Raw genomic sequence first — 23913 nt, forward strand, 5'->3', positions numbered from 1 at the left:
TTTTACATCAGTCAAAGCGAGACGGGATGACAAAGAACTTGAGGTAAGACCCTTAAGGGTTGCAACTTAAAGTCATTCACAAGCAAATATGCGTATAATTGGTCGCAACCTGTTTCGAAACTTCTCTTCTCTTCACTTAATATTATTCATAAATTTTTACTGAAATGATCGAAATTATTTTTATTGTATTTAGTACATCATCATATTGAATTCATGACGTAATTACCATAAGTAGCACGCATTACTACACTGATGGTACAATAGTGCGTAAGCCATACGGTAATTAAGGTAAAATCTTTTATGGCAAGCGGCTTTCTTCCCAATCTTGGGTTCCCCCTCCCCACCCCAAATAAAAATCCAACTTTAGAGCAGTTGTTGGAGTTTTTTTTTTGTGTGTGTGTGTAAGGTACAAAATAATGACACAGGCACTCATTGGCTGTCCGTTTGTTTTGTTATCGTAGTGGTAAAAAATGTTCCTCGTGTGTTAATGGACTTAATATGTTAGCAGTGGTGAGTATATTCACAATAATTGGAGGAAATGCATTTTACCAGCTAATCTCTTTCGGCCTCCAAATGTTTTAGACCATTAAGGTAACATTTCTTGTCTTTTGTTTTATTTTTTTATGGATGGGGTTTTATAGTGTAACAAATCCATTTGTTGTTGTGATCGGTAGTTTTAGCATTTTCATCACAGTTTAGATAAAGGAAAGATAAGGGAAATGACTTTGGGTTGATTAAGTATGAAAAGGATATTGAAATCTATGCCTGCTTATGCACTAATATGTATGTATAGTCTACAAGTAGCTTTTCAACACGCACGCGCATGATCGTACGTTTTCTCGCGTATGACGTCACGTGGCTGATCTGACTGAGGTTCAGGTAAAAAAAGTTATCAGTCAGTATTTGACCCTACCAAAGTGAAGAACAAGGAAACTATCATCCAGTACCTGGCGATTAACGGGGACCGCTCTCACATAAGGTCGTGGAAGAGATAAAGAATGGGTGTGGGCAAACAATTCCCATAGTGACATTAAATTGTTTGTTTTCTTTTATGGCCACCTACTAATGACGTCACGAATATGCGCAGTAACGATGGGACGGTCTAACCCTGTACTCTATTAATCCTGGATTCTCGATTGTAAAGAGGTTATATTGTTCCCATACGTTTGGACGGATGTTTTGATAGGGTTCGGGAACGAGCAGTCGGAAGGGACGCGATGAGATGAAGATGGGTCCTGGTGCGCCTAAAGCCGATACGGATCACTGCCGAGAAAGAAGGTCTGGCTGGCCATATGCTAATGACCTCCCCTGATGAAAACATTTATATGAAGCCTTGATGGTGCTTGTGCGTGTGTGTGTGTGGGAACTTTTTACGGGAGAGGTACCTCCGAGGAGGTTATGTTACCTCCTCGGACGGGACGGTGGCGGTTGGTTCCTAGCGCTTGCCTTTGCCTGCTCGAGCCGTCGGCTCACTTTCTTTGCTTGGTCTCTTGCTCTGGACTTGCTCCGGGCGAACGAAGAAGCTCACAAAGGTCAATAGGTGTTAGCTGTATTTTGCATCCGGCAATATGTTTTGAGCCCTGAGAGAGAGAGAGAGAGAGAGAGAGAGAGAGAGAGAGAGAGAGAGAGAGAGAGAGAGAGAGAGAGAGAGAGAGAGCGGGCGAATAATTTCAAGGCATTATTTATTCAAGTTTACGGGACACTTCATTTTCGCAGCGTGCGTTCGCATACTGTGCACTTTAATAACTTTTGGAAATTCTTATTTTTGTGTCTTGTCTCTTCATGGTCAAACTGTGTAATTACATTCCTTTTTCATATGTGACACCAGATAATATATTTTTAAATCAGTCAGTCCTTTTAATCTTATGCATTCCTTGAGCAGCCACAATTTATAACCCAAACTGGATCGATTTAAGGGTTACTGATCTTTCTGGTAAAGCGAATGAGTTAGGAAGGAATTTTTTCCCCTCGGAGTCGCTGAACGACGAAGTTAATCTTGTACGAATTGCATTACTCATCAGTGGCATCAGCTTCGTTACGAGAACTGGGCGTCAATTTCGTATCCCTGTGTTTATCATCACAGCTAAAACTAGAAATGAAAAGTGGCTATTTGAAAATGTCAGCAGCCACAAGCACGTCCTGGGATTGCAATTGGAAATTGCATGGAACATCTATATATTGTCAAGAGACGTTGGTTCTTTATATTAAAATCAGGTAGTGAGAATCAGAATTCGTGATTTATTTATCTGTTATATTATTTTTGTCAGGGGATTTTATGTTAATGCATCTACCCAGTCATTTTGCGCTGGGATTACATTTCTTCGATATTTACTGTTAATTATTTGTCTCAGTTATTTGCATTTAATCCGTTTATTTCCTTTACTATTTTAGTTTCATATTTTTTACACTCGTTTAGGGTAAGGCCAATCACCCTAGATCAAGGGTTCATTGTTACCATTATTTATTATATATCCAAATTAGAGGGTTAAAGGACCATAATCCCTGTTTAACTCATCATTTGGTTTAAGGGTAATTGTTATGAGTTTCGCCCCAGCCCCTACGATTACACCCTATTTGCCTATATCTGCCAGTCACAAGGTTAAAGAATAAGGAATCTACTTGTACTTCATCATTTCGATATTCCTCTATTTTCCTTTATTTATTAGTTACACAGCAAATTGTGTTGAATATCATAAGACCTGAGGTACCAGAAATTTTTCTGCCTAAATTATTAACCAAGTTTTTGGCCTGCAAAGTATTAAGTGCTGTCATCAGACTTGTTTGGTCAGATGTTAGTTTTTTGTTTTGCGGTATCCGTTTACTTTCACCTGTGCATCTAAAGAGGTTGGTTTCTTGCAGTTTTAAACTAATATGTGTCGTTTTGTTTTGCTTATCCCTTCTGGTACGATGGACTTATTTTAAAAATATTTTCTTTCCTCTTTTTATTACCCATTTACTGTACTTTTATCGAAACCAGCCCCGCCCATGCTCTCTGGTTCTCTCTCAGGTGCATTTCGTTTATCCTTGCACTTGTGGCGGCTTTTGCGGCCGGCGTTTTTCTATATCAGCATTTTACTGGATGCATTTTTGATTCAGCAATTTCCGCAGCCCTCAAGTGCGTGGTAGAGTTTTTATTTTTTTTTATTCTTCCTTTTCGGTCATCAATGGAATTGCGGATATGGTTTCATCATTTATTTATTTTTTTTTTCTGTGTTTGGTTTTCATGACTTGAGTCTCTCTCTCTCTCTCTCTCTCTCTCTCTCTCTGTTCTCTCTCTCCTCTCTCTCTCTCCTCTTGTGTGTTATAACCTCCCTCTCTCTTCCGTAAATGACCAAACTTGGTTTCACATTTCTTTTTACTTTGCTGTACGCGTTACTAATTTAATTGCTCTCTCTCTCTCTCTCTCTCTCTCTCTCTCTCTCTCTCTCTCTCTCTTCTCTCTCTTCTCTCGGTCCTTCCCTTTGTTCCTCCCTTTGTTCAGTATCCCTATAATCACCTGCCCCTACAACGCCCTCGTGGCTGTTTAACATGCACTCAATTTTACCTCCATAATTTGGACCCTAAGGTTTCAAAGGGGGAAGTGAGCTGAGGGCTTGTAATTTCAGCGGGAGTTATGGTCGGCAGAGGAAGGGATTGGACGGCATTAGTATAAGTCTTGTTCGGAGCATGAAATGTATTTCTAAGATTGGAATGCACGCATGGAGGCTGGAATGTATGGGCAAAAGCTGGAATGTTTTTTTTTCTGCCGGAGTGATTTTACCTGTCGAGTTGAGATTGCATAATGCTGGGCTCTCTCTACTTAAAGCTATAGGGTCTGTATGAAGGCTGGCATGTTTGTTTGATGTTAGGATGTTTATGTAAAGGTGGAGTGCATTCGACAAGGATTTATAGAATTAGGTTGCGCTGCGTTCTTCTTAATGGAAGGTAGAACGATAATATAATGTTTCTAATGGAGCAACATGTGGTAGATAAAACTTATGGTGTTATTAAAAAAGGAATCAGAAATGCATTATATAAACTGAGAACTATATGACCTGATTTTTTTAATATCGAGGTATATCTACTGAATTTCTTACTAGTTCATTTTTCCACATACACTTTGAGATGCATTAAGCAATTTCAACCAAACTTGGTATACATAATACTTACAATCTGGGAATGAACACTGGTATTAAGACATCACTGGTACCGAAGGGGCGGGGGTGGTGGTGTGTGTGGGTGTGGGAAGGGAGGAAATGCAAAAATTACAGAAAATGACAGATAATAGTGTCTAATCCAGAGTTTTCAATGTCGCTGAGAAGAGTAGTAACACTCCCAATGCCCTTGAGGTCCAAGTTTATCCCCAATAGGGAGGGGGATGGGAAGAGGTGACATGTAAAAATAATAAAAACAACAGGTATTAGTGTCTAATCCATAGTTTAGAGGTTGCTGAGATGAATAGTGACACTCCTGAAGCCCTTTAAGTCCAAGTTCAGCCCCAATAGGAAGGGGAGTGCGAAGCAACGCTCTTAACAGGAATGAGAGAGAGAGAGAGAGAGAGAGAGAGAGAGAGAGTTATCTGTTGCATTCAGAGATTTCCCAGGCAGCGCCGGGTTAGTCAGCTAGTAGAAAATAAATGCCACCTTCCTCTCATTAAAGAGAAAGCAGTCAGAATGATTTTCCTTAAAAGAACTTTGATCTTTGTTGTACAAATATTTTATTTGGGGGGAGTACATGTGTTGATTGAATTTAGAATTTATACAACATTGCAGTGTTGTGATAGGCCTATAATGATTTAAATGAGCAATAGAGTGGCGCTGTGAACGAGAACTTATTTGATACTACGTATTTTGAGAGAAATCAGATACAAGTGTTAAGGATGGACCGCTGCAAAGCGTGGGATTACAGAATATTATTGGTTTTACTGCGTTGTCTGAATTACGTATATATATGTAAAATTATACAGTTATTAACTTTCATTATTTTTTCCGTGTAAGAACTAAAATGAATGAAATAGAGCATCTTGATTCATGGCTTAGATTATGATTTTAATGTTACCCATATATATAATATATATATATATATATATATATATATATATATATATATATATATATATATATATAGTGTCGTATCTCTGTACTAAACCACTCAATCCGCATTTGCAAGGTATGCACAAAGCCATTTTGTATTTCAGGAACTATGCACTTAAATGTGTGTGTGTGTGTGTGTATGGAGAGAGAGAGAGAGAGAGAGAGAGAGAGAGAGAGAGAGAGAGAGAGAGAGAGAGAGAGAAGGGGATGGGGTAAGGTGAGCTTTTGTTTTCAAATGAAGTGCATTGAGTTCGAGGTGGGGATTATATTTATGTCCGGTTCCTCTCGCGGCCACTGAACCAGGGCAAGGGAGGGATTTTGATTAGCCTGCATTTTGCATAACTGGGCATTTCAACAAGTCGATGCATTAAAGAGAGCAACGGGCTCTGTCAAGAGAGAGAGAGAGAGAGAGAGAGAGAGAGAGAGAGAGAGAGAGAGAGAGAGAATCGGTTTAGGAAATTCAAGATCAGTCTGTCTACTCGAATCCATTCTTGGGCTAATGAGAGACAAGATAAGGAGACCTCCCTTGGTCGTGTCTTTAGTCTGGTACTTTAAAGTAACAAGCGAGTGATATGTGCAGCATCGTGAAGATATTATAGTGGCTAAAATTAAACCGGATGCATTTAACCTTTAATGCTGCGTCCTCGTCTAGACTAAAATGTCTTCGTTCTCTTTTTAAGATAGACCTGATTGGTATCATTCCAAGAGGGAAATGTATTGTTTCTCGAGTAGAATGGAAATAGCATAGTTTTCTAATACAAAATCGTTATTGACTTTTAGTTAGTTTTGTTGGACTAGATTACGCATACACATGTGAATGACTTTTAGGACAGATTCTTAGCAGCTGCGGAATTGTTCTTATTTGATTTTATGGTAATATTGAAAATGAGAATTTCAAATGTGCAATTGACTAAGTGACTGTCACTTAATTCCCTTGGATTTAGGATGCAAGTTCCATTTGACATTTCAGTATTTCGTTCTAATTATTTCTTCGTGGTATTCGTTGTAGGTTTCCTAACATTCCAGTGCATTGCCCCCAAGTCAAGTTGGTTCCCGTTAGTCAAAAAACGTTATCATGAAAGGTCTTAGAGGAGGAGCAGACGAACCATTCACTGCAAGCGATCATGCTAACCAACAGGTGTTTTTGAGACACAAATATCCTGAAGTAAACGTGGAGTGTTGCATGTCAAGTCTCAACAATCTGTGCGAATGCACCGAGCTTTCTTTTGTGGCTTACGGTCTTGGCTGAAAGCTTCAAGTCTCCTACCTTTCATAAATTTCTTTCCCAGTTTGGCGGATTCCATTCATGTAGAATGGAAATATGTTATCAGATGACCAATTTTGTCATGTTCCATTGCATGGATTTGGATTAAATACAATAAGTAGCGTAAAAATAATCACGTCAAATTTTCCTTCCGAAGCTTAGTTGTAAATTCATTGATACCAGAACCATCAACTCGTTGTTCCCCAAGGAAAGGCCGCTTCCCAGTGAAATTGACATTCGCAAATTTTATGAATCTCGAATTACTGCACTGAAATACTGACTACCCGATAACTCTTCGGTGTCTACAATCAATGGGGGATGGGCTTTCTTAAAAAAAAAAAAAAAAAAAAAAAAATTGGGTCTTCCTACGTAATTGATAGTCTCAGTTTGGTTCTCATGTCATCATCACTTAGTTGACTGTATTTCAACTTGTGGCAACAACTGCATCAAGTCCAGAGTCAGTAGGTCTGGTTCCTGTGAGTGTAAGACGGCAAGAATTTATTAGCATGCATTGTCACGAAAGGATGGTACATACCTGAGCTTTGATGGAGGTTAATAAGCTAAGCCTTGTGGGTTAGTTGGCTTCTCTTTTTTTAACGAAGTATGGTAAAAAGCTGCAAATTTTAATAACGCTTTAACATTAGAAGCACTGTTGTCATAATAACGTGCAAAACTTAGCCTTACCATTAAGCCTCCCCGACAAAGTAGGACCTGTGTTTGTCTGTAAGAAATTTCTTGAAATATGACAATTTGTCGAAAATTGCATTTTTCTAACTATACAAACCTGAGGTCCTTAACAATAGGAAGTAGCTGCCGCTAGCTACTTCCTATGTAAAGGACCGATGGTTTGTATTACGTATCGGAACAATGTGCGCTTTTGAACCTGGTAAGTTTTGTTATGAGACGTAAGTGGCCTCGTGAATAGCAAACGCGTCATTGCCTATATTCTGAAGCGGAAGTTGTCAATATTTTTTTTAAAGCTTTTCTCAGATGCTAGATGTAACAGGAAAATATCAGGTCGGCAGATTATAAAGGTTTCAGGAACTAGGAATGAAGACTCGGAAAGATTTCAGAGCAATAGAAAGTAAAAGGAAGTTTCGTCTTCTCATTATTTTTTTTTATTGCGTTAATTGCAGAACAATTTGTCATGTCAAAAGATATTTGCTGTAAAAGCATGCTTTTCATTGAATATCAATAGGCCACCTAATAAGGAAAGGTTTTCTTTTGTTTTTGCAGCAAAGGTTTTGTTTATTGGGTAATTTGGTCTTATCGCTTGTGTGATACACGAACAACCAAGAGGCTGTATTAACGAGACGCCGATAAAAAAGAAAGAAAAAAAAATGGGTACTTCGTCTAATTAACATTTGTCAAGCAAAGCACGGCGCCGTATTATCCCCAAAGTATGTACGTAAGCTCTATTTCTACTCCAGCACGTCTTATCAGAGTTCATTAATCTGTAAGTCAGCATTCTTAACTGTGCGCGTGTAACCTCTGAAAGGCGTCCTTTCTTATCAACTACCAGTTCTGCTTGTCGTTCATTTAGCTTTTTAAAGTCCCGTCGGAGGCATTTAACCTTGGCCCTCCCGCTGATTGGAGCTGTTGTCATCCCTCCAGGTTATCGCTGCTTCTGAATACCAAGATTCACATTATTCTGTGGAAGTATGCGACTCCGTAGATGCTTTGTTATGCCTGTTAACAGCTTGCTACGTTCTCTTAGTCTTTGGGGAAAATTTTCGTGCCTTGCCATAAAGTCGAATCAGCCACAACGATGCTTGTCCTCAAATTGCCGTTTTACAGTTTTTTTTTTCAGTTTGTTCTTTAGTTACACGAATTGCAAGTAATAATTTGTTTGCTGCGAAATAAATGGCGTTTTAAAGGTAAATTTTTTGGTTCCTCCTGCCTGCGATGTTGGTGTCGAAACTAGGAATGGGATTGGACACCGAAGTTATGATTCGGAAATGTGTAAACGCTATGCTGACATCGTACGGAATTATTATTATTATTATTATTTTTATTATTATTTATTTTTCTTTGGTTTATCACAGTCCTCCAATTCGACTGGGTGGCATTTATAGTGTGGGGTTCCGGATTGTATCCTGCCTCCTTAGGATTCCATTACTCTTCTTACTATGTGCGCCGTTTCTAGGATCTCACACTTTTGCATGAGTCCTGGAGCTACCTCAGCCTCTAGTTTTTCCAGATTCTTTTTCAGGGATCTTGGGATCGTGCCTAGCGTTCCTATGATTATGGGTACAATTTCCACTGGCATATCCCATATCCTTCTTATTTCTATTTTCAGGTCTTGATACTTATCCATTTTTTACCTTTCTCTTCAACTCTGGTGTCCCATGGTATTGCGACATCAGTGAGTGACACTTTCTTCTTGATTTTGTCAATCAACGTCACGTCTGGTCTGTTTGCGCGTATCACCGTATCTGTTCTGATATCATAGTCCCAGAGGATCTGCAAGGTAGCTGATGTTTCTTGCACAGGCTCCAGTGGAGGGCATTTGCTACTGAATCATGCCTCTTTTTGTACTGGTTCTGTGCAAGTGCCGGACATTCTCTTGCTATGTGGTTTATGGTCTCATTTTTCGTATTGCACTTCCTACATATGGGAGAGATGTTATTTCCATCTATCGTTCTTTGGATATATCTGGTTCTTAGGGCCTGATCTTGTGCCGCTGTAGCCATGGCCATGTGTCATCGCTGGCCAGTTCTTTAGTCTGTCTCATGTATTGTCCGTGCATTGGTTTGTTGTGCCATTCTTCTGTTCTGTTTGTCATTCTCCTGTCTCTGTATATTTCTGGGTCTTCGTCTACTTTTATCAGTCCTTCTTCCCATGCACTCTTGAGCCACTCGTCTTCACTGGTTTTCAGATATTGCCCCAGTACTCTGTTCTCGATGTTGACGCAGTCCTCTATGCTTAGTAGTCCTCTCCCTCCTTCCTTTCGTGATATGTATAGTCTGTCCGTATTTTCTCTTGGGTGTAGTGCTTTGTGTATTGTCATATGTTTCCTAGTTTTCTGGTCTATGTTGCGGAGTTCTGCCTTCGTCCATTCCACTATTCCTGCGCTGTATCTGATTACTGGCACTGCCCATGTGTTTATGGCTTTTATCATATTTCCGGCATTTTGACTTGAGTATCGCCTTCCTTCCATGATGCGTGTCCTTCATCTCTTGGTGTTTTATATCCCCTCCTTCCATTATTCCCAGGTAATTGTATCCCGCCTCATCTATGTGTTTGATGTTGCTCCCATCTGGTAGCTTTATCCCTTCAGTCCTTGTTACTTTGCTCTTTTGTATGTTGACCAAGGCGTATTTATCTATTCCAAACTCCATCCTGATGTCCCCAGATACAATCCTTACAGTCTGGATTAGGGTATCTATTTCCTTGGTGCTTTTATTATTATTATTATTATTATTATTATTATTATTATTATTATTATTATTATTATTATTATTAAGGAAGTGCAAGCATGGCCCTCAGTGCTGGGTGTAGCAGGTACTCGGTGCCCTGGTGTCTTCCCTTCCCCGAAAATAGTTTCAACCACAGCTTTCTCACAAGGCTGTTTCATGGTCTCCTCGCCACGCCATTTATTCCTTTTTATCCTACTCTTGGCCAAAGGCCAACCGATGGGGCTTATGAGGTTATTCAGGGCTGATAGTAAAAGGTTTTACTTGTGTAACAATAGGACAGCCTCGCAGTTGCCCCATGAAACACCTGTTAGAGAGGGTGGGAAGTGAGATGAAAGAAAAGAGTATGAACGGAGGTACAGTAAAGATAATGAAAGGAGTTGCAGGTAGGGGCCGAAGGGACACTGCATAGAACCCTAATGAATGCCTACAGCGCACCGCGTGAGGTGTACTGACGGCTTACCCTCTATGGGGTCTTTGAGTAACAAATACCAGCAGTTCATTTTGTTTTTATACTCTTGATTTTTCCCATCAGTAACACTCCATTGTTTCCACTTACTAAATATCATCAGTCCATTAAGAACAACCCCCCCCCCCCTCCCCTTATTTACATCACTGTCCCTTTGTGTTCCACATAGCAACGCTCATTTTGTTACTGATTTGATTCGTCATACTGGTAGGAATACTTGGCTTTTGACAGTGCAATTAGAAATACATAAAAGTAATTTAAGTACTTTCTTATGGAATTGACCAATGCTTTGTAAAATGGTGATGGGTAAACTAATTAATTAACTCTTAATTGTGTATTGGTTGTTTGGTTGTCCTGTACCGAAAATATTAATGTATGAATTATGAAACAAATGAACTACTTGGGGACAGGAAATTTATCTAATTTTCAGATGCATTAGCCACGACGTGCAAATCATCGAGCTTCAAGTAACGGTTACATAAACACTCTGATCTTGGTCTGTCACCTTTCAGGTCTGGAATGAATTGGACCCACCATCGGGGGTTTAGTCAAGCCGCTTCTTTTTGCTGCTGCTTATTCCTTCATTTCTGTCATATGTATAGGAGTGATACTTGCAACAAAACAGATTAAAGACTGTAAAAATATCGCTCTCAGTGTTCATACATAAATACTAATGACTACAATTATCCTTGATTTCTGGTCTTACGACAGATACTGTAAATCTCAATCTGAAATCAGATTATGCGCACAATTTAATAGTTTCACAGTTACCACATACATTATCCAACTTGTTGTACAACTTGGTTGGGTTGTATGAAATGTTGGACAGTGTATGGGCAGGTTGTACAACAAGATTTTGGTTGGAGAGAATCAAAGCAGCTTTGATTTTAAGGGGGCGTGGCCTAATGTTGTACAACCTTTTGACAGAGTGTGCGCTTGTTGTAAAACTTCACAACCAACATCAGTTGGAAGCCTAGTTTGACTGCGAGTAGTCCTTGCTTTAAAGACACGTTCTTTTGGAAATAGCTGTTTTATAAAAGTGTTAAATAGACGTGATGGCAAATATAAATGACACTGAACAGTGGAGAAGTTTCATTGATACATACAGAAGTTTACCTGCGATTTGGAAAGTGAAAAGCGAAGAATATAAAGATAAAAACAAACGAAATAAAGCATGGGAAGTACTGTTGAATAACCTTAAGGAAATAGTTAGCAATGCCATTCTAGATGATTTAAAAAAAAATAAACAATATGAGAACTTGTTATAGGAGGGAATTGAAAAAGAAGGAAAAGTCTGAAAAGTCTGGTGCGGGCTGTGATGACATGTACGAACCAAGTTTATGGTATTTCGATTTGCTGCATGATTTTTTAGGAGATCAAGAAATCCAGATACCTGGAGATAGTAATTTGGATGAGAGCGATGACCAGGGAATTGGAAATACAGCAGGTACCAAGAGAAAAATGCGGACTACTCATGATACAACTAAAGATCACTATTTGCAAAAAGCCGTCGAACATTTAGATTTCATAAAAGAGCAGAAACTCATGAAGGACGAAGCCGCAATCTATGCGGATAGCTGGGCGGTATCCTACAGAAAGCTGAACGAGACACAAAAGTTGTATGCAAAAAAAGCTATTGATGAGATTCTTATAATGGGCCAATTAAACCAGTTAACATTGGATTCTGTGTCACTATCGTCCAGTAGGTCAAGTACTCGTGCATCAACCCCACTGACATTTTCAACCCAACCTGTATGCACTTATCATTTATCCAATGAAAATGTCTCGACTGACATAAGCCAAGGGAGTCAATATACTATAACTGAACTTCTTCAAGACCCGAATTATTCTTTAAACTAGTTGTAGAATACCTATATTAAACTTCAAGGATAAAAATACATTCATTTGGTACAGCAGTTTATTTTAGTTTGCATTATTTAAAGGAAACGTTTTTGAACAATGTAATATTTAGTTTATGTATTTTTATAATGTTGTAGTATACCTAGATACAACTTCAAGGATGCATATACATTCATAAGGTACAATATTTTATTTTCATTTTTCATTGTTTAAGGAATCTGTTATTTTTTATTAAGAATGTAATATTCAGTTAATACATTTTTATAATGTATATTACTTAATGGTAATAAACTTTATCAGTTTTTGATGTTTTATTGCTGTTCTACCCTTGCAGAAGGTTGTTGTAATCCTAACATTTTCCACTGCCATGAGACTGGCACCATCAGTATAGAATACTGACAAAAACTTGTTCCTTACTTGCTTAGCACATGTGGTAGAATTTCTTTTCTGAGTTGGTTGTAATGGGACTAGTTGTTGCGGATCAGATCTCCAAGAACCCTCCTGTACAGTTGCAGTATCATATTTTCTATATCAGCGCCTTGAAAAACAATATAACTGTCTATTCTTTTTTCAAGATATAATTGTGTAGATAGCAGCATGGCAATGTGATTCGTGCGGCTTTTTCAGGTGCTAAATTTAATAGTAGTAAATAAAATCCGAAACCTGCTAGCTAGAATCCCAAAGCAATTTTCAATAATTCGTCTTGCTCTAGATAATCTATAGCAATAGATTTCTTTGTTCATCTGTTAGCTGACCAGTGAAGGGTTTCATTAGATTTTCAGAGAGGGCAAATGCATCGTTCTCCTACCATGACATACGGCATTTTCCCATAATTTCCTACAGGTAAATCCTCTGGATCTGGGAATGTAATGTCATCGTTTTCAAGTTGTTCAAAGAATTTGCTGTTAGATTGAACTCCTCCATCTGATGCTCTTCCATTTGCTCCAGCCTCAGCATATATGAATTCATAGTTGGCATTTGCAATGCCAAACAAGACAATGCTGAAGGTTTGTTTATAATTATAATAGTATGAACCTGAATTTGCTGGTTTTTTTATGTTGACATGTTTACCGTCTACGACTCAATATAACAGTGTGGAAAATTCCACTTTCTTTCAAAGGACGTAGATAGTTCTTTCCATTCATCTTTTGTAGTTGGAGTTTTAATATTTTCTTCTTGTTTAGCACACTAATTATAGCATTGCAAGTAGGTAAATAAATGACCTATAGTTTGGGGAGCAATTCTCGTCAAAAACAACTTTAAATCCTCATATGATTGACCGGTCGCTAAAAATCGTAAAGTTGTTGACAGCTTTTGGTGTACTGTTATCACGTCATCCCTCATTTTCGTAGCCTTTTTTTTTTCAAGAAAGGCGTAACCAGGCTTAACAGCTCCTGATAGGTTTCATTGTCCATTCTCAAGAAATTTTTGTAATCATCTGGAGCAGTTTCTTTTAGTTCACGTAACAAATTCACATGAGAATTATGTGAGCGATTTAGCAACCATTGTTTTGCCCAATGCTTTCTTTTTTTACGTACTTTTTTTTCGTTCTCAGCTGCACATAAACTGATTATTGTACCTCATAAAAGTATTTCTTCATCTACTTCCATTCCGTAATGATTTTATTTGAAATTCTAAGACAACAATAATATGCCACAGAGAGTGTTATTCAATACAGATCGACATCTATAACTAATGTTGGACGACTTGGTCTTACAGTGATGCTCTAGAGCAGAAATTGTTGGCCAACATTGTTGTCCAACCAAGTTGGATAATGTATGGCCCGCTTAAGTAGCTAACAATTTTTTCCGTACCCGTCTACACTTTGGCCGCGACTCACTTTAGTCAATCAAGTACATGTGTAAGTGTTTACATAATAAAAATATGGAATGTTAGGCCATATATATAAAAGACTAAAACTAAAGAGGTCAACCAGATTGCTTGCAGGAATGTGATCAGACTAGAGACGCTAAAGATGACGTATACAATAAAAGTAGGCTAAGATAACATGCCGTCACCTGTAGTCATTCAATTGTTTATAAACATTAGTCCAAGCTCCCTGCTTGAGACAACTACCGCGACCTATAATTCAAACGGCCTACGTGATCTGTAGCGTGTCTCATTTTGATTGTATGTTCATATGTTCGAACTACTGTCTGTACCTTTATGACTGGTAACCGAGATGGTAGTAGGAGCAGAATAGAGTTAGCTATCGTCATTAGAAGACCTGTACCTCTTTACCTAAGCTTTATCATGTAGAGAGAGTAGAATTAGCCATCATCATTGGCAGAAGCGATCAAGCTATCGTCATTAGAAGACTTGTACAATCATACCTGATCTTCACCATGTAAAACTTCAGAAGAATATATATATTTTTATACTTCGTGGTTTCTACTAGATCCTCACCTAATCACCGAATCATCATGAGTTTAACACATCGTCGTCATAAACAAGATGATAATCCCGACTTCGTAAGTGATCTACAAACCCCAAGACACTCCATTGAAGATGGAAGTGCAATACCAACCGACTTAGCGTAAGATTATCGCAAGTCTAACATTACCTCATAGGGCGCCTTATCATACAAGGCACAAGCCCTAAAAGTGGTGGCAAGCGTACCAGAAGGACTCTACAACTTCTCCGAAGATAAAACAGAATAATAAATCATGAAGTCAACGACGACGAAAGCAGCAGATTCTTCAAGCAACCTAGTATCATCGTTTAGTGAGCGACTTCAGAAAACAACAAGAACTTCACCGACGACGAAAAGCAAGAGATTCTTCAAGCAACTTAGTATCATCATTTAGTGAATAACTTCAAGAAACAAAACCGACGTGTCTTTTTCCTACGGCAACGCAAGCTTCGTCTCTCATTAGAATCATTCAAGAAAACATCGTTAGTGAGCGTTTCCGGCACTTCAAGAAACAAACCGAACGCGTCTGCAGCATCGGATCTTTCAAGGGCTCGAATCATCGAAACAACGCGCACGGGGAAACTGAAGCCAAACCAGGTCATCCGCTAAATAGAGAAGGAGGACCAAGGCCGTGTGTCGTTATCGGAACACAGTGACTTCCCACAAAAGCAAGCTAAGTATAATTTTTTATTCATTTGGAGTAACTTTTGAGTGTTTTGTTTCCTTTACAGGTCGAATTTCGTTATTCCTGTGGCTGAAGTTACGAGACATTCTTAATCTTACTTTTTTACAGAAATTATCTACATCATTGAGATTTCGCTACTGCGAGTTTTTATCTTTTGAGTGTCTGTTTCCAGAAGTTCTACTGAAATATCATAATCATATATAATATGTTAATTTTATCAATTTTGGGTGATTATTAATCCCTTACGTAACAAATCATATTAAACAGTGAATATGCGTTTACGCAGTGGACGTCCTGTATTTTATACAGATGCATGGATAGGGTCGTTAAGCATCGTAGTGATTAGAAAACACACAAAAACAAGTGAACACCCGTACAAATCTAGATAAATTAGAGGTAACACTATTTCGGGTCATGACAAAAATAAATGCTCCTTTGCAAGTCCGACGTCGCAGTTTTAGCCTTGAGTTTTTTGAGTTATATAAAATATCGAACCTCAATGACTCAACTTAACTTTAAAAAAAAAAATATGGCTGGATTGCAAGGAATAACATGTCTGTAAAAAAATTTCATCAGGCTAAATGCGCTGACCAGGATCCCTCACTATTTCAAATTTTAGCAAAGAATGAAGTACAAACAGTTAATATTGAATGCAGTAGAGATAACTTGTCTTAATAGTAATCGCTCAGTTCCTAATAGTTCGTCATTCATTGCTTTATACGTAACCAGCAACATAATGCTAAAAACACACAATAACGGTTGCCGATGGTAACAAAGAGAAGGATCCTAATTATTACAAAAAGAAATAGAAACAGTAGCCCTTTCAGAATCAAACAAGCAAACTCGGTTACTGTGTCACCTAGTCAAGCGGTCAAGGTCAGTCAGACCTGCCGAAGTTTTCAAAGCAAAGCAAAGCAAAGCAAATTCCACACAATAAGCGACTCTAGCAGAGTGGGGAAAAGCGATGTTGGATTATATATGCCAATACCTTTTTGAATTAAAAAGGAATTTTCGTATGAATCACACGACAGCATCAAGTAATCAGAGCAGGTTCTAGTAATTTTAATACAATAAGTTATTATAAGTAGTGGTGGATTAAGCCCAACTGTACGCGCCGTAAAAATTAGAATAAATCTAGTTTTATTTCTTTAGTACACGTAATGTCCTGTATTTATGGACCTCACCGTCTGTTATTCGAACTTCCCTAATGAGAAGTCCGGATAAGCGAGCGCTTACAGATACCTCTATAGTTATAAAAAACATTGATCTGTATCTAGTGTAATTGTAAGATCCATCTAGGGGTATACAAAATATTATCTTACATCCTGCAAAATAAGGGCGTGTTTATCAAGGAAAATCCTATAAACCTTCAAACATATTAAAATCCGTTTGAACAAAAAGAGACAGTTAATCAAATAATAACTATATAAAAGAACAAATCATTTGTCTCATAAAATCGTAACATTGTTCAAATGACCCACAACGAATTCTCCCACAACCGCAGTCGCAGTTTGCACGCAAAATCTCAAGAATCATGCACCCTCGATGTTTAGTGCGTGTAAAAAGACTTTGCTGGGAAATGAAATTTTAATCCTTCCCGACACTCTGAAATATAACGATTTCCGCGAACAAAGCCCTAGACACGGTTGACTAGCAGCAACAAGTTAAATCTAGTGATCCACAAACGTATACATATCGTGGATACGGAAGTTATAAATATCGCATTTTTTATTGTTGCTAATTTTTAATCCCGCCCAACCAGTCGTGGATGAATCTCTCTGATAATCTATCTAAGTAATATCCGTAAAGTCATTCAAGCAGAGGTGATTCAGCAGAAATTTTTTTTTTTTATCTATTACCTGAATACCAGGAAGTTTCTCCACTAGCGAGTGATCTCTGGAGAAAAACGGATGTAATTTAACACAAAATACGGTCTAATACAAACATAAAGCTATATACGTACCTTCGTATAGACTCTCACTGAAATTTCAAAATAGAGATAAATGACGAAGTTGAAAAATGTTAGTAATAGGAGTCATTAGGAAATCAAATAAGCCCATATAATTTTTCCCTCAAACGTTAGAATAAATTTTTCACCAGCTTGGACTTACTTAAAAGCTTTTACCAGATACCATTACCTAAGTGATTGTACCTCATACACCGTTTTCAGCACACCTCAGGGGATATTATCAATTTTTACGTATGCCTCCGCTTACGTGCGCCCCAATTACAATATAGTGTTTTGGAGACTTTTAGGGGATAACCTACCTGCCTTATGGATGATCTTATCTTTTCTAAAATACCTTAGAAGTTACATCATAAACTAGAGCTAGTGCTACAGAGACAAAGACAAATAATCTCAGAGTAAAGTATCTAAATGTGAGTTTTTAAAAAACCGAACATGTTTATCTAGGTTTTATGTGTCTAGTCAAGGTCTTAAAGTAGTCCATGGTAAGGTGTCGGCTATTCATAACTTCCGGTACCTATTAACGTAAAAGGGGGATACAGCACTTTTGCGCTGTAGTGGGTATTACAATCGTGTGCAAATATGTAACTCTTCAATCATAGCAGCTCCTTTAACAGATCTTACAAAGAAGAGCGTAGATTTATTATGGTCTAAAAGCATCAACAGGCGTTCGTTATCTTAAAAGCGGAATAATGCAGCTCACCTAACTTAAAAATCCCTGATTTAAATAAGGAATTTTTTTTTTATTGTAACAGACGCCTCAGACCAAGGGGTAAGAGGGGTACTACTTCAAGTAATATGATAACAGTTCTTTCCTATAGCTTTTTTATTCACGTAAACTAAAGCCCTCTGAAAGTAAAAATGCAGTAATAGGCAAGGAAGGGCTAGGTATCTTGAACTCACTAGTACATTTTAAGTTCATAATCTATGGCTATCCTGATAAAGTCCTTACTGAACATGAGTCCTTTACCGAGTTTTTTCAAAGGCTTTAATCACAGTCCAAAAGGAACTCGATGACAAATGATCATTCAGGTCTTTGGAGCCAAGATAAGATATCTACCTGGGAAAGCAATTATCATAGCTGACGCATTATCCCGCAATCCCGCACCATACTGCAAAGAACAACATTGATTAGACTAAAAGAATATAGAAACATCCGTGCCTATTGTTAAAACAGTATCTAAACAGAAACACCAAAATTCCTTAACCCAAGAGATCGCGAGCATTGAATATCTGGGTCGGAGCGACAGAACTGTTACAAACTAAAAACAAAGCAAGTGTCAACAGTGATAAGCAAAACAATAAACACCAAACAATAAACACTTCGAAACGGAAACAGGGTCAGCGGCTAAGCAAAAACAATAAACACTTCGAGCAGAAACCCTAAAGCAAAAGTATATTTAAAGTATGTGTATCAGAATAATGTAATCAAATGTAATATTATATGTAGGTCTGTGACGAGGAAAACCCGAAACGAACACAGCAGATGACTAACGACCAGGTAGTAGTAATAATCTCTCATACCAATCGTCATAAACTGGTTGCATTCTGTCATCCAGGGTTCCCTACTATGTCACAGAAAGCCAAATCACTATTTTACTGGCCTACGATGCTTACAGATATAAAAAGCAGCATAATTAATTGTAACACGTGTCATGAAAACAAGGGATAACACTAAGACACTGTCAGTTTAAGAGCCTATCCTGTGCCAAATCAATCCTTGAAAGAATATACGTAGAATTATTAACAGAATACGAGTCTGACAGAGGGAATAAACACTTCTTAGTGTTAATAGTTCCTTGACACGTTATATAGAAGTAATAGCACTAAAAACAAACACCGCAATTGAGTGCATTAGGAATATTTATGAGTGCTAAATCAGTAAACATGGAATTCAACACATGATAATGTGACTCGGGTGGTGTAAATCAATAATAATCTCCATAACGCGTTGTGTGAATTCCTATCCATTAAGAAAACCAATAATATATTTTATCACCCAGAGTCAATCGGTTTGGTAGAATAACGGATGGATAATTAAATAGGAAGTGTCAATGTCTTACGAGTTACAACTCGTGATATTGGATCCGAACTGGATTATAGCGGTTCTCGCGGTTTTAAATACCTTTATCATTTATATCTTGTATCTATAGAATTGATGCCGCAAGTAGCCTTATACGGTACGCCGCTAGAACACTTTTCCACATATTCAAGCCAACCATTAATTTATCAAATATATATATAAAAAAAAAGATATATATAAATAAATAAATATAAAAAATAAAATAAATATGGATACAAGTGGAGTCAATATAATACACTCCGTAAGAAGTCGGAAGGGTTACAAAATAGGGTAATACAAGGAATCACAATAAAATCAATAAGCAAAACGTAACCATAGGTTAATTAAATATCCAAATATATATGCGCAAAGATTTGAACTCTAACTTAACGCTTTAGTAATGACAAATAAGCTAAAAGTTCAAACACATATCAAAAACTACTGACATATTGTCTGACCAGGTGATTTATATTCGTAGTCAATGAAAAAAAAATAATAATAATAATAAATAAATAAATAAATAAAATAAAATAAAAAAGATTTTAAAAGTCAGGAAGTCTAGAAGTGAAAAGTGTTATCTATGGAATAATCCTATATGAATCTTAATACAGGGCGGCTAATAATTAATATATAGGAATTTGTATGGAAACCCATTTTTTCATTAGTTTGAATAAGGAATATTTAATTTAACATAATTACAATTATGCAGATTTCCAACATGAAACTAATATATTGTTCAATTTTGGTACTGTCTCAGACATTCTTCTCATGTGGTGGAGAATTAAAACAAAAAAATATCATTTGAAAATACTAAAGTCGTATCTCTTACAGCAAGTAACGTAACTCTTAAGCTGGTGACGACGTCACCAGTTCTAGAAGGTCTGTCGCGTTTGCGTATCAGCATTGATTCCATTTAACCTCAAATATCTGCTTGCACAGGCTTCATCTCGCGCTTGCAAAGCAGATTGACTGGAGAAAGGAATGCTTAGCCCGAACTTCTCATGGGCAAGGCAGACGTGTCTATCCGTATGCGCAATGCAACTTTAGTTAAGGAGTTGCAATCATTTTAAATTAATAACAAAATAAGCAAATAGAATTTCTATAACAACAAAATGAATTAATTTTTTCTGAACCTCATAGACATTTAGAAGTATCAAGATATGTATATGAAATATTTACTTGCAACATTAGCCTATTACAATTCAAGTAAAACATTCATGGGTAAAATGTCACATTTTCTTGAAAAAACCCAAAGTTTATTTAGAAAAATAGTTACATAGTGGGTTCTTTCGTTGCATCGCCTGCCTATAAATAAAGTTTTTAAAATTAACCTCAGAGGATGCGCACAAGAAAATTGAATATGAAACTTTTGTTAGGGCATAGGATCAGATTTTTATCACAACTTAATTTCAGTTAGCATAGAGAAATACAGAATCATTTTGATTAATCTTCTCTTTGACTCTTATGTTGCCATGGCAATCTTACAAATAGCTCCGTTTTCCACTTCTTTGTCTAGTAATTTACTACCAGTAATATCGAATTTTCTTTGGGATTCGTATTGATCTGTTTATTTTTTATAATTATGGATATTTTTACAGTCATCATAGACCTGGATAGGTTCATTCATTGTTAATGCCATGGATAAAAAAAGGTTGTACAGCGGACTCTTTGAATTCCAAAATATCAGCGAATTCATGTGGGTTAAGTCTGGTCTAAATGGCTCTCTTCCCTCCCCTGTATTTGGATGTCGTCTGAATTTACTTTGCCCTTGTGACAAGTATAATTTCACTTGCAGGCTGATTAATGGAACCTGTTACAGTATCCTGCAGTAAGAGAGTTTCACATCGCAACTTCAAAAAAAATCGTTCGTCGCTGCGGACGACGGCAGTCGAGTAACAACCGCCTACAATGGGAAAGGAATAAGCACCATCATGGACTTCTTCGACCGACACCGTATCTCGTCGTTAATCTCGTTTAATGCGGAATGCTCCTGCGGCTGTCGGAAATAGACTACAAAAGGGACATACTTCCGACAATTACGACCCGAAGGATATTTCAACTCTACTTTGCTGGCGAAGGACTCGTGCTGGGATGATTTTTATTCATTGCGAACGTAATGTGTAGCTTTAGGATGCAGAGAATAAGTATGAGCGCAAAATAGAACGTTGGGACCGCCCAGGCAAATTTTTCCCCTTGTTTTAACCCCTGTGAAATTGGCCGTTTCATTTGTTTGGCTATAGGTGGTTGTCTGGAACTGTGTAATGGACGAAAAGCTGTTCGAAGCTAGTTAAATGTGAGTAGTGTATAACCTCGGTCATGTATCCTATATATAATAAAGTATCTATGTATCATATATATAAAAAATGAATACCATAAATAACAGAATCTAAATATATCTTTGCGTGTACGCAATAAGGCAAATCTATTATATAAATGATCATAAATAACAGGAATCGAAAAATATATTCCTTTTGCGTGTACGCAATAGGAAATCTATTTAAAGTGCACATATATTAATCATAATTATGATGAAACCATATACATATGTATAAACAAATCAGGTAGCCTATAATCAATCTGTTACCTTTTATCTTACCATATCTGCAGTTATATAAGAGTTAGTATATGGATTAATGAACTCAGATATAACAGTTAGCATAAAAATCAACGAATCAATCAGCATAAACATTAATAATTCTATCAATTCATATATGAAATTTTTATCAGTTAAAATATGATTTTTATCATGTTAATCTTCATTCTATGCAATTATCAGAGTACATTAGTATTTTCTGTAGCATATGTATCTTAATGAGATGAAGTGAAAAAACTGTATAATTATATATCACGTGATCACTATTATTTACCAATATCATTGTTTTATATTTTATTACTTGAATCATTTCATGTACACCATGAATTTTACTTTATATATATATATATATATATTCACATAGTGTCTGTATCACACTCCTATAAGTCAAATGCAAGTCAAGTTTGAGTAATATTCAGTAGTTGGTTTTGGTAGCTGACCGAGCTAATGTAAGTGTTTACATAATAAAAATATGGAATGTTAGTCCATATATATAAAAGACTAAAACTAAAGAGGTCAACCAGATTGCTTGCAGGAATGTGATCAGACTAGAGACGCTAAAGATGACGTATACAATAAAAGTAGGCTAAGATAACATGCCGTCACCTGTAGTCATTCAATTGTTTATAAACATTAGTCCAAGCTCCCTGCTTGAGACAACTACCGCGACCTATAATTCAAACGGCCTACGTGATCTGTAGCGTGTCTCATTTTGATTGTATGTTCATATGTTCGAACTACTGTCTGTACCTTTATGACTGGTAACCGAGATGGTAGTAGGAGCAGAATAGAGTTAGCTATCGTCATTAGAAGACCTGTACCTCTTTACCTAAGCTTTATCATGTAGAGAGAGTAGAATTAGCCATCATCATTGGCAGAAGCGATCAAGCTATCGTCATTAGAAGACTTGTACAATCATACCTGATCTTCACCATGTAAAACTTCAGAAGAATATATATATTTTTGTACTTCGTGGTTTCTACTAGATCCTCACCTAATCACCGAATCATCATGAGTTTAACACATCGTCGTCATAAACAAGAAGATAATCCCGACTTCGTAAGTGATCTACAAACCCCAAGACACTCCATTGAAGATGGAAGTGCAATACCAACCGACTTAGCGTAAGATTATCGCAAGTCTAACATTACCTCATAGGGCGCCTTATCATACAAGGCACAAGCCCTAAAACATGTGCATAAATCATATATATATATATGGATATATATATATATATATATATATATATAATATATTTAATATATAAAAATATATATATATATATTATAATATATATATCATATATATTTATATATATATATATTTATAATATATAATATATAATATATATATACTATTATATAATATATATATATATATATATAATGTGTGTGTGTGTGTGTGCATTATGATTATTGGGAGTTTACTTTAGCCGGATAAACCGATGTAACCATCAGTAATTACATGTAACCTCTAAAATGTTAAGGGATTTCGTGTAAATACTGACAAACCTGCATAGCGATATTATAACAGTATATGTATAATTGCAACACTATGTATAATTGATACTTTAAACAGTGTGTGTTTGAAATGTGAACAATATGATATATACTTCTCATTAGGGCAGGAAAAGGCTGCAATGAACCCTGCTATTGCATTTAAGTTTTGCTTTGAAGCATTTACACTTGTTGTTTTTATTGATTAGGTCCACAGTTACATTTATGGAAAGCGTGCCCTTCATCATTTGACTCTGAGCTAACAGCAGTTCGGAGAGATACTTCTGTGTTCTTGCTGATGTCACTTATTGACAACTGACTCGTGAGGACGCATCAAAGTCGTTGCGAGAGTAGAAGACTTTTAAGAGACTCGACTTCACCTCCAATCCTGTTGTTGTCATTCATTTGATCTTGCAGAACAATGACACCGAGCATATTCCTGGGATCTCCCCGCCCCCTATCCACAGTTGGTATTGTAAGTGCTATAGGACATCGTCCATTGCACTTTCCTATATAACTTTGCGAAGCTTGATCATCCGATCTGCTTGATGACACCGAGCATGATAGGCCTGATTGACTGATTAAGCTTATCAGTCATACTTAAGTTGCTGACGTCA

This window comes from Macrobrachium nipponense, chromosome 10, assembly GCF_015104395.2.
Source record: "Macrobrachium nipponense isolate FS-2020 chromosome 10, ASM1510439v2, whole genome shotgun sequence".
Lineage (NCBI taxonomy): Eukaryota > Metazoa > Arthropoda > Malacostraca > Decapoda > Palaemonidae > Macrobrachium > Macrobrachium nipponense.